The sequence below is a fragment of the Squalius cephalus genome (genome assembly GCF_949319135.1).
Source record: "Squalius cephalus genome assembly, chromosome: 10".
Lineage (NCBI taxonomy): Eukaryota > Metazoa > Chordata > Actinopteri > Cypriniformes > Leuciscidae > Squalius > Squalius cephalus.
In genome coordinates, this window is record NC_137131.1 from 20508473 (window position 1) to 20524234 (window position 15762).

Below are 15762 nucleotides of genomic sequence, written 5' to 3' on the forward strand. Positions count from 1 at the left end.
GTGTTACTTGTACTATTGTTAACTAGCTGATAATATATATATATATATATATATATATATATATATGAAAATATTAAACATATATAATGTAAATAATTATAAAATATAAGAATATATTAAATTATGTTTTAAGTGTGTGCATATGAGTAAATATGTTCAATATATTTAAACATGTAGTAACAAATTTAATATATTGTCATATTTTTCAATATATGAAAGCGGCAATTCTTTATATATTATTCAATATATTGTAATATATTTACACAATATATTATTCTGTATATTTTCGAATATACCATTAAATCATTTAATATATTGATCATTCATATATTAGGAAATATATTTTCTTTGTGTAAGGGTTGCCCCCCGACAGTTTTACAACGAATGGTAAAACACCTGTTGGAAAGCATCTTTTGCAGCGATTTTTGTGTGAGAATATCAGTAAACACCCCTGACCACTCGGTGAGTTTCACGTCTTTGTAAACGAAAGTTTAATGTGTTTTAGGAAGGACTGTTCCAGTGCACTATACACCCAATTCTAGAGGTTTTGGGGAAAGCGAAAGAAACCTAAAATTCTCGGGACAGCAGCATGAGTCCAAATTTTAATCTTAACCGTTCTATTTCATCAGAAACGATCTGTAAACAGGGCTTTAAGTGTAAAATACCGAACTTGTCCTTTAAGTTCACTCAAGACTTTTTATTTGTTTTGATGTTAAATATGTCAAATGTATCTTAGAAATGTCTGGGAAGAGGGCGATTTGATTATTTTACATACACTACAGAACAAAATTTTGGACATATTACTATTTTTAATGTTTTTGAAAGAAGTTTCTTCTGCTCATCAAGCCTGCATTTATTTGATCAAAAATAAATGAAATAATTTAATATTGTGATATATTATTACAATTTAAAATAATTGGTTTTCAATTTATTATACTTTAAATTATCATTTATTTCTGTGATGCAAAGCTGAATTTTCAGGATCATTACTCCAGTCTATCACATGATCCTTTAGAAATCATTCTTCATTATGATTCATTATCAAAGTTGGAAACAGTTCTGCTGCTTAATATTTTTTCATAACCTGTGATACTTTTTAAGGATACTTAAAGATTTTACATATAAACTGGGTCAGCTGTTAATTACAGTTAGTACCACGGGAAGTAGGGGTGCTGATGTGACCCCTGGAGGTGGAGCCCATGAAGAAATATGGTTGGGGATAAAAGTTCACACAAACAAAACCAAAAAACTGTGGTGTTTAGCCTATAGGCATACGTATTACGTGTGTTTGTTTTTATTTATGCAGTATTATAAAATACCCACATTATAACAAATAAATATATTTGGAAATTGCCCTTTAAAACGAAGGCTCAGTTTGTGGTTCACAATTATTTGATTAAAAACAACAAAAACAATAAAACAAAGACAAAGTCACTTATATTAAACACTTTTTTATTGATTTTTTTGTTAACAGAAGTTATATCTAGCACCTTTAATTGCCTTCGCTATCGTCCTGTCAATCATCTGTCTCATTCTCGCGGGTCGCGGATATGATTACAGTTTCAGTAAAACTGTATTTCACCATCATCGGTACCCACCCTCAGCCGATTGGCATTACAGTATTTGCAATCACCACACAGTAAAAAATGGGGTGTTAATATTCAGAGTAAAGTTATTTTAACCCAGATAGAGTATTTTCAACATTTTGGAGAGTAAAGTTGCTCTATCAGTGGAGTTAAAGGGACACCAGGCAACTCTTGAGTGTTTTTTCTCTACGAAGCTCCCCCTAGTGTCTGGTAGTAAATGCTTTCATACACTGTCGTAAAAACGAACTGTTGTCACCCCACCCCCCTCGCCACGAGCAACCCAGCTGATCAGCTGTCAACCCAGCTGAGCAGAGGAACCGGCTATTTCAAAACCAGTTATGTCTACCGAGGCAAGTAAAGCAATATTTTCTTTCCAACTGATGGCGATTTTTTTTTTTTTTATTGTGTTGTCATGCATACTAGTATTTTTACCGGGAACGAACGATACCCAGATAGCACACGTACGTCGGGCCGACGTTGGCCCAACATCGAGCGTCGGCCTCCCTCCCTATAACATCGCAAAGGCGTCGGCCAGGCGTAGGCAGATCTCTGGCAGTCAGTGCTCTATTTCCCAGCTCCGTGACCGTCGGCTTTAGGTCGGCCCACTATAGACCAACGCTACTTTTGCGTCATCGAAGGGCAACGCCCCTTTTTGGGGGAAGACAAACAGATTCCCCTGAGAACAGAACTCGCTCGCTCTAGACCTGCAAAGTTTCTTGATAGCAAAAATGGCACAAACATACACTCTCTTTGCCGGCCGAGGACCGTGAGCGGTACTTAAAGAAGCTACTGGATAGGGAGTTACAGAGGTGTCCCTTTGAAATGGTCGAAAACTGGATTAATGACCCCACGCAGTGGCCAAATATGGACTATTCTGACATCTACCACTATCTCGTGGAATCACCAAGTAAGTAACGTTAGCCTATTTTTTTGTCATTAACACACTCACAGTATGACAAACTAGACGATGAGGCCATGTCAAGAGGAGTCGGTGGTTTACTTGGATCATATTTCACTTGATTTAAGCTATTGACAGTTTTGTTGTCGACTAGCTATACTAGTAACCCTCAAACACTGTAATCAGAACAATCATGTCAGAGGCTAAAAACATAAATAGTCCGTACCTTAAGTGGGGTAGAGACAATGAAAAATATGCCCCATACATATTTTGCCGTACACTGTAAACCTTTTTACAACTTTCAAAGTCCTAGCACTTTCTAGACACAAGCAGAAACCAGCCAAGTCCACTTTAGTCCTAGCCTGCCACTATTTCAACAGTAAAATCAGTTAACAGCCAAGGTAGCGTGCCTAGTGAGAGCTAACGTTAATCACGTAGCTGCTAGCAGCTTCGTCTTTCTAACTATAAGTTATAGCTAGTCGACAACAAAACTATGTCAATAGCTTAAATCAAGTGAAATATGATCTAATTAAACCACCGACTCCTCTTGACATGGCCTCATCGTCTAGTTTGTCATACTATGAGTGTGTTAATGACAAAAAAAAAATAGGCTACTTACTTGGTGATTCCACGAGATAGTGGTAGATGTCTGAATAGTCCAAAGAGAGTGTATGTTTGTGCGATTTTTGCTATCAAGAAACTTTGCAGGTCTAGAGCGAGCGAGTTCTGTTCTCAGGGGAATCTGTTTGTTTTCCCCCCAAAAGGGGCGTTACCCTTCGATGACGCAAAAGTAGCGTTGGTCTATACGGGAGGCCGATGTCGCGTTGTGCGCGTGAACTTTCAAGTCGCTTTCAAACACTGGAGCGGCCGCGGCGCAGAGTTGCCATGGAAACGCCGCGGGACCACTGCGACTGGTAAGCAGGAAAACTCCCTCTCTCGCTGTTGTTTTTACTGCTTTCAGGTGATATTAGTCTCTAAAATCACACGGAGAATACACACAACTGTTCTTGACACTTATCTTACTTGTAATTGATATGCTTATGTTGAATATTTACTTTTATAGACATGGTTCTCTTACGAGAGTTCTCTCGTACTGCGTTTTGCTAAAAACGCTATGGGAAAAGTCTCTTTTCACGAAAACACTGAAGCAAAAAATTATCCTTAATTTTCATATATGTAAAACGCGTTGCGGCAGCAGCAGACAGCTGAAACAAGACGGCTTGTCTGCTCATTGGCTGCTCTGCGGCAACTGCATAAGCCTATCGAGCGCAGGCTGATGCAACATCAGGCCTCCTCGCCACTTCCCGCCGAAACGGGCGTGGCTTATCCCTATAAAAGGAGCTCGAAAAGGCTGATTCACTCAATTTTGTTCTCTTCAGCGGAGCGCACGCGTCGCTGGATCACGGAAGCAAGCGTCGTCGAAGCAAGCATCTCAGCGGGACGTGCCCTCGAAGCTGCTGGCCAACGCCGCCTTCTACAGCCGTACCTACTGCGCTTTCCGACGCATCATATCCTTTCTATTATTGCTCTGTTTTTCTGTGTGTGCGTGTGGTGTTTCAGTTACACTCACCCCCTAAAAGAGCGGCGTCTTTTTCAAGATGCCTTCCTGCGGCTCGTGCAGAGCCCCACTCGCCGAGGGAGACAACCACCTCATCTGTGTTTCCTGCCTCGGTGAGGACCATGCAGCGCTCGCGCTCGCTGACGGCGGCTGCCCTCACTGCGAGCTTTTGCCGATGGTGGCTCTGAGGACCCGCCTGGCATCCTTCGCGAAGCCTGCATTCACCGGCGCGATGCCGCGCCGGAAGAAACGGCGCTCGCAGCGGATCCCGGAACCCGCTCCAGCCCGACTAAGCTCGCCGGTTCGCCCGCTAGCTTCACCGGCCTCGCTCGAATCACTCCCCGATGCTCAGCGCCCGCAGTCTGCCGCCGCTTCATCTGAGGGGGCCGTTTCAGAGGCCGCGTCGGGGGATAAGGATTCCTGTTCTCTCCTGGCTTCGGACAGCGAGGATTGGGCGGTCTCTGAGGATCCCGCGCCTCCTGCCCAAAAGCCCTCGGTGAGAGCCAGCATCGAGACGGAGCTCATGCGGATACTCGCGCTGGCCGCGGCGAGCCTCGGCCTCGAGTGGTCTGCACCGGAGCCCCCCTCTCGCACCCGGCTAGATGGTAGCTTCCTCCCCGGTGAGCGCTCTTCTCCAGAATCAAAGCCCGCTCCTTTTCTTCCTGAGCTACATGAAGAAGTTGCGAAGGCCTGGAACGCGCCCTACTCTGCGCGGACGCGCTCATCTGTGTCGCCTGCATTTTCCTCGCTGGATAATGCTAAAGACCGAGGCTACCTCTCTCTGCCGCCGGTGGAACAGGCGATAGCGACACATCTTTGCCTGCCCTCTGCTGGACGGCGGACTAAACCGGTGTTGCCTTCGAAAGCCTGCCGCATGACGTCATCACTGCTCGCGAGAATTTTCTCCTCTGCTGGGCAAGCAGCGTCAGCGTTACACACCATGGCTACCTTACAGATCTTCCAGGGAGATCTCCTCCGTAAGTTGGATGAGATGGGACCTGATGCTGTCTGTTTGGCGGATCTAAGGAGTGCTTCGGACCTTACGCTCCGAGCTACCAAGGCTGCCGCGCAAGCAATGGGACGGTGTATGGCTTCCGCTACTGTCGCTGAAAGGCACTTGTGGCTAACGCTCACGGAGATGGCTGATTCCGAGCGCACAGCGTTTCTCGACGCCCCGCTGTCTTCCGCTGGCCTCTTCGGTTCTTCTCTCTCCGAGTTCGTGGAGAGATTTACCGAAGCCCAGAAAGCGTCCCAAGCCTTCAAGCACTTCCTACCGAAGCGCTCTGGTTCTGCGGCGAGTCGTGGAAGACGGACCCCGCGTAGCTCTCAGCCTCAGCCCCCGACTTCGGCCTCATCTTCGCAGCAGCCGCAACAGCGCAGCACGAGACCCCGCTCTCGATCAGCCGCCCGGCGCCCTGCGCACGGGCCGCGACCGAGGATTGTGGTGAAACCTGAGGTTCCGAAGAAATCCTAGCACCGCTAGGAAAGCGCAGGTGTGTGAGTCCCGTTGCGGCCGGCCTCTCACCCAAGCGCCTCGCTGTTTCAGCCCCAAGATTCGCGGCTGTTCCAGTGCTATCTGCAAAGCGCAAGCCTGTTCTTCTGCCCGCTTGCCTGCACACAAAAGCCGTTTTCACGGCTACCCAGATATATCCCAAAACGAGTGTGATTTCTGGTGTCCCGGCCACGGCCGATGGTGCTATAAATGTAGTATCGATGCCCACCCCCCCGTGCCCATCGTTACACACAAGCACAGCCCTACACTTAGGGCTCGCGCGAATAAAATCGACTCAGGTCGATTGCGCTTCCAACATAGTAAAAGTGCCCACTGCCCAGTGCCCACGAACACTATGTCTATCAGATCACAGGCTCTCCGTAAAAGCGAGACCTGTGAGCGCGCGCGCTGCTCGCACAGGCGGCGCGCCCAAATCAGTAAATGTGCCCGCTCTCAGCCCACATGTACTTGCACACATGAGTCCCACGGGACTCTCGCAGCCCTCCCTCACTCAGCTAAACACTGTTGTGGGGTCGAGGGCGAGCGTTCCGCCCGCTGTATCAAGCGCGCCCCCTGCCTCAAATGCCACAGGCGAATCGCCTACGTTTGCGAGTCCCGTAGCACCTCTGTCGCACGGCGAACAGAGCGAGCTCTGTATCCGGCCCTTAGCCAACCATGCAGAAGCATGGGCAGCGCTTCCAGGGGTTTCGGACTGGGTCTTAGGCATTATAGAGAGAGGCTTCTCGCTACAGTTTTTTCGACGCCCTCCACGCTTTACAGCGCGCGTCGAAACTTCGGTGCCGTTGAAAGTAGCACACCTACTTCGCGCCGAAATATCAAAACTGATAAGCAAGGGGGCGATAGAACGTGTTCCCCGTGCGCAAAGCGAACAGGGGATGTACAGCAGATACTTTCTAGTCCCCAAAAAGGACGGCGGTATCAGACCCATTCTGGATCTAAGACGACTGAACAGAGTATTAGTGAAACGCAGTTTCAAAATGCTCTCGACCAGCAAAATTCTCGCGCAGGTTCGCCGAGAAGACTGGTTCATATCGATAGATCTGAAGGACGCGTATTTTCAAATACAAATAGCGTCGCACCACAGGCGATACTTGAGATTCGCCTTCGAGGGTCAGACATACCAGTATACAGTCCTGCCTTTCGGCTTGTCCCTGGCACCTCGCACGTTTACGAAGTGCATGGACGCAGCGCTCGCCCCTCTCAGAAACAGAGGCATGAGAGTGCTGAACTATTTGGACGACTGGTTAATCCTAGCCCAATCACGATCTCAGCTCATAGAGCACAGAGCCATTTTACTCGATCACCTCGAGAATCTTGGTATCACGGTCAATTGGGTGAAGAGTTCACTGATCCCCAGTCAAACGATTTCGTTTCTGGGGGTAGTTCTGGACTCACTATCTATGACAGCACAGCTGTCGCCACAGCGCGTGCTGAGTGTTCAGAGCGCGGCAAAGTCTTTCCGCTGCGGCGCTTTAACCCCGCTCAGGAAGTTTCAAAGGATGCTGGGTCTTATGGCCTCAGCATCATCAGTTCTCCAGCTGGGCTTGCTCCGCATGCGCCCGCTGCAGTTCTGGCTGAAAGCGCGGGTACCGCGCGGAGCATGGGTAACCGGTCGATTGCGCCTCAAGGTCAATCAGGACTGTGTCACAGCCCTGGTACCTTGGTTGGCGAACGACTGGTACCGGTCAGGTGTAAGCCTGGGGACTTCCTCGAAGGTGACGATGGTGTCGACAGACGCATCCACCTCGGGATGGGGAGCGCTGCTCGAGGGCAGACCGTGCTTCGGCCTGTGGTCGGAACGAGAAAAGCTCCAACACATAAACTGCCTGGAAATGGTGGCAGTACACAACGCGCTGACGCGTTTTTGTCCCTACATCATGGACCGACATGTCATAGTCCGTTCGGACAATATGGCTGTGGTGTCCTATATAAATCGCCAAGGCGGTCTGAAATCAGCGTCCCTGTACAGACTGGCGAAACGCATCCTAATATGGGCTCAGCACAACTTACGTTCGCTGAGAGCAGTGCATGTGCCCGGACTTCGGAATGTGGGCCCGGACAGACTGTCCAGGAACAACATTCCCCCAGGAGAGTGGTCTCTACACCCACAAACAGTCCGGCTGTTGTGGGAGAGATTTGGCAGAGCGGAGGTGGACCTATTCGCGTCCCACGAAAACGCTCACTGCCCCGTGTTCTTTTCAAAGACCAGCAGCGCGCTGTCCCGAACGTGGCCGCGCTGCCCGCTATATGCTTTTCCCCCCGTCTCACTCCTGCCACAGGTGCTGGAACGGATCAGGGAAACAAAATGCCCAATACTGCTTGTGGCACCGTTCTGGGAAAACCAGGCGTGGTTTCCGGCTCTGATGCAGTTAGCAGACATCGCTCCATGGCCAGTGCCGGTGAGGAGAGACCTCCTCTCGCAAGCCTTGGGCTCGATTTGGCACCCACACCCGGAGTTGTGGTCCCTTCATGTGTGGGCACTCAACGGATATCCGTTGGTCTCACAGGGGGAGTCTTAAATACCATCACTGAGGCTAGAGCGCCGTCGACCCGGCGGCTCTATGCTTCGAAGTGGTCGGTTTTCTCCAGCTGGTGTACGGCTCGGAGTTTTTCACCCCTCGAATGTGAGGTAACGGAGGTTCTCTCCTTCTTGCAAGAGCTGTTGGATAAGGGCAGATCCCCTTCCACGCTTAAAGTGTATGTGGCGGCTATCTCAGCGTTCTCTGGTTCAGCGCTAGGTCAGTCACTGGGAAGGAATGATTTAGTCATCCGCTTCCTCAGGGGAGCCAGGAGACTGAATCCGCCCAGACCTCCTTCAGTCCCTATTTGGGACCTTTCTACAGTCCTGGCGGCTATGAAAAGTGCCCCTTTTGAGCCTATTCAGTCTATCAGCCTCAAACACTTATCTCTTAAAACAGTGTTTTTGATGGCTCTCGCTTCAGTGAAGCGCATAGGCGACCTGCACGCGCTCTCTGTGAGCCCGACGTGCTTGGAGTTTGGTCCTAATGACTCTAAGGTCATACTCAAACCTAAGCACGGCTATGTGCCGAAATCCCTCAACACGCCTTTTCGGGCTCAGGTTATTTCCCTGGCTGCCCTGCCGGCGTCGAGTGAGGAGGGGGACTCGAGTTTTCTTTGCCCAGTTAGGGCTTTAAGAACTTATGTATCCCGCTCTGCTGCCTTCAGACAGACAGAGCAGCTCTTTGTCTCGTTCAGCGGTCGTTCCAAAGGAACGGCTGTTTCGAAACAGAGTCTATCCAGATGGATAGTTGACGCCATAGCGCTGGCTTATACTGCCAAAGGCATTCAATGCCCGTTGGGAGTTAGAGCGCACTCCACGAGAGGCGTTGCTTCCTCGTGGGCTTGGTCTAGCGGGATTCCCTTACAAGATATATGTATGGCGGCGGGCTGGGCCTCTCCGTCTACATTTATTAGGTTTTATAACCTAGAGGTTCCCGCCCTGCAGGCTAAGCTTTTGTCGGTGTAATCTGCTTACAGGCGCTATGCGCTGCCGATTTTACTGGGCAAAACTACGTAAGACCCACGTTTTCCCGCATTAGTGCAGGCTCCCTGCCCTGGCTATGTGATGACGTATTCGTGTCTGAGGACATGTCTATATAAGGACGGAGGAAACCCCTTTCGTCTTTAGACTTTCCCCGTGAGGTAATGTAACCCACGGACGCTATAGTTTAGGGAATTTAGGCTTCCTCCCTTATTCCCTGACTCTGTGTGAGTCTATCCGGTGATTATGCACTGTATGCCTGAACTAGCTTCCGGTGATTGGTGTTTTTGTCCCGGCACGCACGGCGTTTTGCAAGGGGTTCCCATAGCGTTTTTAGCAAAACGCAGTACGAGAGAACTCTCGTAAGAGAACGTACTCGGTTACTAACGTAACCTCGGTTCTCTCTAGAAGAGGGAACGAGTACTGCGTTCCCTGCCGTGCGTTTGGTTTGCTCTGGTTCGCTTCAGCGATCAAAATTGAGTGAATCAGCCTTTTCGAGCTCCTTTTATAGGGATAAGCCACGCCCGTTTCGGCGGGAAGTGGCGAGGAGGGCGCGAAGCGCCCTCATTGGCCTGATGTTGCATCAGCCTGCACTCGATAGGCTTATGCAGTTGCCGCAGAGCAGCCAATGAGCAGACAAGCCGTCTTGTTTCAGCTGTCTGCTGCTGCCGCAACGCGTTTTACATTGAAGCAAAAAATTATCCTTAATTTTCATATGTGTTTTCGTGAAAAGAGACTTTTCCCATAGCGTTTTTAGCAAAACGCAGTACTCGTTCCCTCTTCTAGAGAGAACCGAGGTTACGTTAGTAACCGAGTACATTTTGTGTCTTCGGAAAAAGTCCGTTAGCATCTCAACCGTTTTCAGAAGAGGTAACGTAAGTTAAGCTAAGTTAACGTTAACTCGGTTGAGCTTTTGTTTATGAAAGTTTGGGCTTTTAATCACCTCTTATGTGTATATGAGAGGTTTTGTAAAGGTTTTTCTTGGAAGTGAGCTAATTTATTTTACACAAACGTAAACATAAACGTATGTAATCGGTGACGTCACTTACATGGAGTGATAAAATTGGTTAAAACTAGCTCAATGGTAAACAAATATTGATAAAAAAAAAAATTTCTGTGATTTCAGCAAAATAACCCATAACAGAGGGAAAGCTCCACGACTTCAACATTTCTGAAGAAAGCTGCTGCCGGAGAAGTAGGAAATACAGGTAGGAAATCCAAAACTAAAGAATTAATTAATTTTTAATACTTTTTAATGATTTTAGAAAACAGAGCCCCCCTCTTCCCCCCACTATCATTGATGGCCAACCTATTGAGATAGTACAAGAATACAAGTACCTTGGCACAATAATTGATAGTAAGCTATGTTTTGAATCACACGCTGATGCTGTTTGTGCCAAAGCCCAGCAGCGAATGTATTTTTACCGTAGACTGAGGAATTTTAACATTGACCCCACTTTGATGAGAATGTTTTATTCTTGTTTTATTGAGTCTGTTTTAACCTTCTGTTTTATCTGCTGGTTTGGTTCCTTGTCTACAAAAAACGATTAGAGTATTGTTAGGACGTGTAGCAAGATTGCAGGCATTAACTTTCCCCCTCTCTCACACATTTACTCCAACAGAGTGGCAAAGAAGGCACTATCTATTGCAGCTGACCCTAGTCATCCTTTGTCCTGCCAGTTCAAGCTACTTCCCTCAGACCGTAGGTACTCCATGCCCAGGTGCATGTCAAATAGATTCAGAAACTCATCTCAGAAAAGCATTTCACCTCTGCTGTAGCCTATATATAATATAGCTTAGCTATAGCTTCTTACTTGTAATGAACCTGGCATTATATAATCATATTGTTGGCTCTGTGACAAATGGTTTGTTGTGTTCCTAGATCCTTCAATGTTGATGCCCTGGCCTCCACCGTAGCAGAGTTGGGCGGATCATCATCTCGGATCATCATCTTTAAGGCGCTATGAACCATATGATTAGTAAGTAAAACTTCAAACATACACTAATGTCAAACATACACTAATTGTGTTGGTAAAAAAAATATGTTTTGAAAGAAGTCTCTTATGTTCTCCAAGACAGCATTAAAAACAATAATATTGTGAAATAATATAACAAATTTTAAATAACTGTTTTCTATGTAAATATATTGTAAAATGTAATTAATTCCTGTGATCAAAACTGAATTTCCAGCATCACAGCTTCATATGATCCTTCAGAAATCATTCTAATATGATGATTTGACGCTCAAGAAACATTTATGATTATTACCAGCTTTCATTTTCTCAAAGGCGTAGCAGGATACCCAGGGCTTGGTTTACACCTATCACAATTTCTAGCCACTGGGGGACCATAGGCAGGCTAGGGGAACTCATATTAATGTTAAAAAACCTCATAAAGTGACATTTTCATGCCATGGGACCTTTAAGCGTTTTCTACCAGTTTTCTATGGGAGGAAAACGCTTAACTGTACATATTAGTCTATTTTTAATTAGTATGGTGTTTACAGAGTTATCATTTATTTATTTTAATATCACTGTCTATGCGTTAAGTCACGTTCTGTGTGCGCAAATCTCTAAATTCAACTTTGGACTTGTATTTTACAGGGGACAAGTTCTCAAATTCACATCTTTATGCTCTCGAGTTTTGCTACAATTTTACTTTCATAAATAACCTTCCTGATAATGTCCCAATTTAAATCTAGACTAAAGACACAACTCTTTAGCCAAGCATTCAATTAACACATCTCATAATCTTGTTTTACAGTTAATATGTGATGAAATAGAAAAAAAGTGCACATGAGCATCTTTTGCCTGAAATAATATGAACTGCAGCTATGCTAATCTTTCTCATGTTGCTTCCCTGTTTCTATCTCAGGATGCTCAGCAAGTTCACTAGAGATTATAGCAGCTCCAGTTTGGATCCAGCCTCACTTGTGAAGACTTCAGATGATGGCAACTATAGATGGACTTAAAAAAACTGCCAGATATTAAGGTGGGGTAAGCGATATTTCAAAAACGCTGTTGGACACTGTTGATATTTGGAATGAACCCAAACAAACACACCCCTCTCTTCAATGCTCCTCCTCCAAAACTCACCAGATTGCCCAGCAGCCGCATCACATTATTGGTGTAAATAACTCATTTATGTTATTGCATGACCTGCTCAATAAAAGCGCAACACTAAGAACGTTTCAGGAAACACGTTATTAATTATGATAAGGGCTGGATTTCCCGAAACCTTAACTCTACGTCGTTCCTAAGTTATACCTTAAGCTGTAACTTATCGTTAATACATGTTTCCCGAAACGTTCTTAGTTAATTGTACCTTCTGTAAGTCATACGTTCGGATATTTCCCCACCAGTTAATCAAGTGTGACAACACCGGTAATACCATAATAGAAGTAACGCGCATGCGATGCGGCGTGCTCGGCGTGCTCGTTTTTCCAGGCGTGCATATGCCACAGCGAGATGAAAACATCTCAACTTTTCAGAATGCCACAAGCGCACCGCAGGTCATGTGACAAAAACCAACCATCATAGCTGTACAGGGCGAGTTTTTATTTCTCATCTCCATAAATATATCTAGTAGTAAAGCTAATGCAAGGGCTAGAAATCAATTAATCCTTTGCTGATACTTCCTCGTCATCATGGAGAGAGCAGTTCATGGTTGCATAGCAACGACAGATGCCACGGGAGCGCTAGCGCTTGTAGAAAGGAGAGAGCGCTTTCCACACGTTTTTAGACGCAATATGTGAACGGCCCCTAATTCAGGATAAACTGAGAATCAATTTGGTTTAAAATCGTTTTTGTTTTGTTTAAAATGGAGATCACGATAACATACATCAGAATAACATGTTCTAGTCTATTTAAAAAAAAGATACTCAATTGAATCATTATTTCAAACACTTTTAAAACCAATTAATTCAGTGTCTCATTCATAAACACCTGGACTGGGTTTCCCGATAACGTTGTCTCTTAGCGCGCTACGAAGACTCTTAAGGTATAACTTAACTAAAGGTATACCATTTATAGGCGTGTTCCCCGAACCATACCTTAGAAAGCTGCTAAAGATATTCCTTCTTACGTGTGACGTTAACCGGTGCTGTCCGTGGCGATGGTGCTGAATCTGCTGATATCGACGGCTCGAGAATCAGTTATTCTCTCGTGCAGGGGCTACTTCACTGCGTTATGTGAGAAAGTGCTGTTCTTTATAAAAGAAGCAATTCAGAAATGTACGCGGGTTGGGTGAGAAAAAACACTGACATTATGGATTCGGATGGCAATAAAATCACAGACTTCACAGACAAAAAAAAAAAAAAAAAAAAAATGTTTGCATTTCAGAACCTTAGGAAATGGACAGCGGCCGACACGAACACTACACACACCTATTTACTTGATAATAAAGCCGTAAAGTAGGCTATCTTTCAACTCAGGACAGCGCCACTTCTCACTATACAGACAGGATTGGAGATGAAAAGTTTAACTGACTCGTAACCGCGATCAGCTAAGCCTTTCACAACATTGTTTTCTTCAGTTTTCACTAGCTATTATTTTCTTCAACTCCTCAGCATCCATCTCGACTGCAAGCAGATCGCGCGCGCGGTTATGATGACTTTTTAAAAGTGAAAGTAGGTATAGAGACTCCTGGGAGGGCGTGGGCTCAAGGCTCAAATAAACTGATGTGGATTTTAAATCATTTTATTAACTTGAAATACAGGCATATTTTTGTACATGTGTTCCTAAAAATGTGCATTCATTTTTACGTTTGCACGTGATTGTTTTAAACCCGTGTTTAGACCCGTGTTTCCCCCGTGACCGACCCGACCTGCACCCGTTTGAGTAAAATTTGCGGGTCACCCGTCGGGTACCCGAACCAGTGCAGGACTCTGTCACACAAGTCCACACAGTATAAATTTGATTTGTTGACTCACCATTGTGGTTAATTCTTCAGGAGGAACGTGTCTCTGCGTACAGAGCGGGGTCACTAAAGAGGCGTTTTCATCCGAGAAACGCTGTGATTGGTGGAAAGGATATGGAGCAGGCGACTGACAGCGACATAACCAATCACAGTGTGACAGACGCTTCACATAGCACCAACTGCTATGTTTAATTTTAAATGAATGTAGCCTACTGGCAGTCCGGCACACGTGGGTGCTCGGTATTTTCCGTGGGTGCTCGAGCCCCGGAGCACCCACGGTATCGGCGCCTATGCCCCTGTAAATGTTTAAAATACCATACGAACCCATGAGAAACAGTTAGCATCTACTTACAACTTAACTGACAGTATGCTTTCACTGGCCTTTGAAAGCACTCCGCGGACGGCGCCGTCTTTTAGAACATCTATTCGCTGTATCGCTGCCATAGTTTGAGCAAACTCCCCACAACAATCATTCCCTTTAAATAGACTATTAAACCTATTAAACTTTTAAATGGTTTGCCCGCTGATGTACCTTTGATTGTTGTTAGATTTTTAATTATATTATCCAGTGTAATGACAATTGTATTCTTAGCTTTAGTCCTAACTGCTTTTTCTCAATGTTTTTCACTCTGTTACAGGTTGCCAGGAAGAATCCTGCTCTACATTGTTGCTGTTCCTTTTTGATCCCTTTTCTCCTGGAGTTCTTTCTGGTGTCATTACAATGTCTTAACTTGAATTGTGTCTGTTCATTATACTAGAGACAGTTACACACAAAATTAAGAAGATATTTTTCAATGTCAGTATAGCCTACTTTTTTCATATTGGATAGTCAAGTAACTCCAGGGCTGTATATATGTACATAGACATTGAGGGGGACAAGTCCTATAATTATACGTCAATAATAACAATAGTATGTCAATAGTTAGAAATGGACAAACTGGAAATTCAATATTGGAAATTCTTGCTCCGCTCTGTTTTTAGGATGGCAAAAAGGTTTAAAAGTTACATTTTAGGCTGGTCTACCTTACAGCGACCATCCAAATAGATAGCCAATCAAATCATAGAAGGCGGGGTTTACTGTTCACAGAAGCAGAGCATGTATAGAGCTGGTAAGTCCCGCCCCTTCCGTAAAACCCCGCTGGACCTCAAAGTTGAAAAACCGTCAATGCAAGTGAATGGGAGAAAATAATTATTTTCTGGTCCCGTTTGAATTGTGCCATGAATGTGAACATATGTTGTCTGTGAATTTTTTATATAACTTTTCATGTTACGAGTTTGACAGTATATGGTATGATTCTTCGGCTAGCAGTTGTGGAAAAGACATAACGAGAAAGACTACATGTCGCCTATGTGACGTCACCCCATAAAGTTGACTTACCCGTGGTTTTCACCAACTTCAACGATTTTGTCCTCTCCCTGAAAGAAGGCGGTGAAGTGCACCAAAGACACAGCCATGTTTAGCGGGATCCGTTAGCTAGTCCGTGTTCTAGTGGTGTTGACGTTTCAAACGCGTCGAGAGTTGTAGTCCACAAAGTGCTCTCACTCACACAAAGTCTAACCGTATCAAACTTCTACCCGCTAAATTGTATCATTCTTTACACGAAAAGTTATATAAAAAATTCACAGACAACATATGTTCACATTCATGGCACAATTCAAACGGGACCAGAAAATAATTATTTTCTCCCATTCACTTGCATTGACGGTTTTTCAACTTTGAGGTCCAGCGGGGTTTTACGGAAGGGGCGGGACTTACCAGCTCTATTTCATCAGTTTAACGTTGAAAGA

The 15762-nt window shown here is 45.4% G+C and overlaps 2 long non-coding RNA genes across 2 annotated transcripts in view; both read left to right on the plus strand.

Moving 5' to 3' along the window:
* Nucleotides 1-15762, plus strand: part of LOC307165541 — a 187716-nt gene that overhangs the window by 53902 nt on the left and 118052 nt on the right. The window lies entirely within an intron of this gene.
* Nucleotides 10711-12044, plus strand: LOC307166061. Its single transcript, XR_013822582.1, has 3 exons — nt 10711-10784; nt 10940-11036; nt 11932-12044. It is a non-coding gene; the product is annotated as an uncharacterized lncRNA (long non-coding RNA).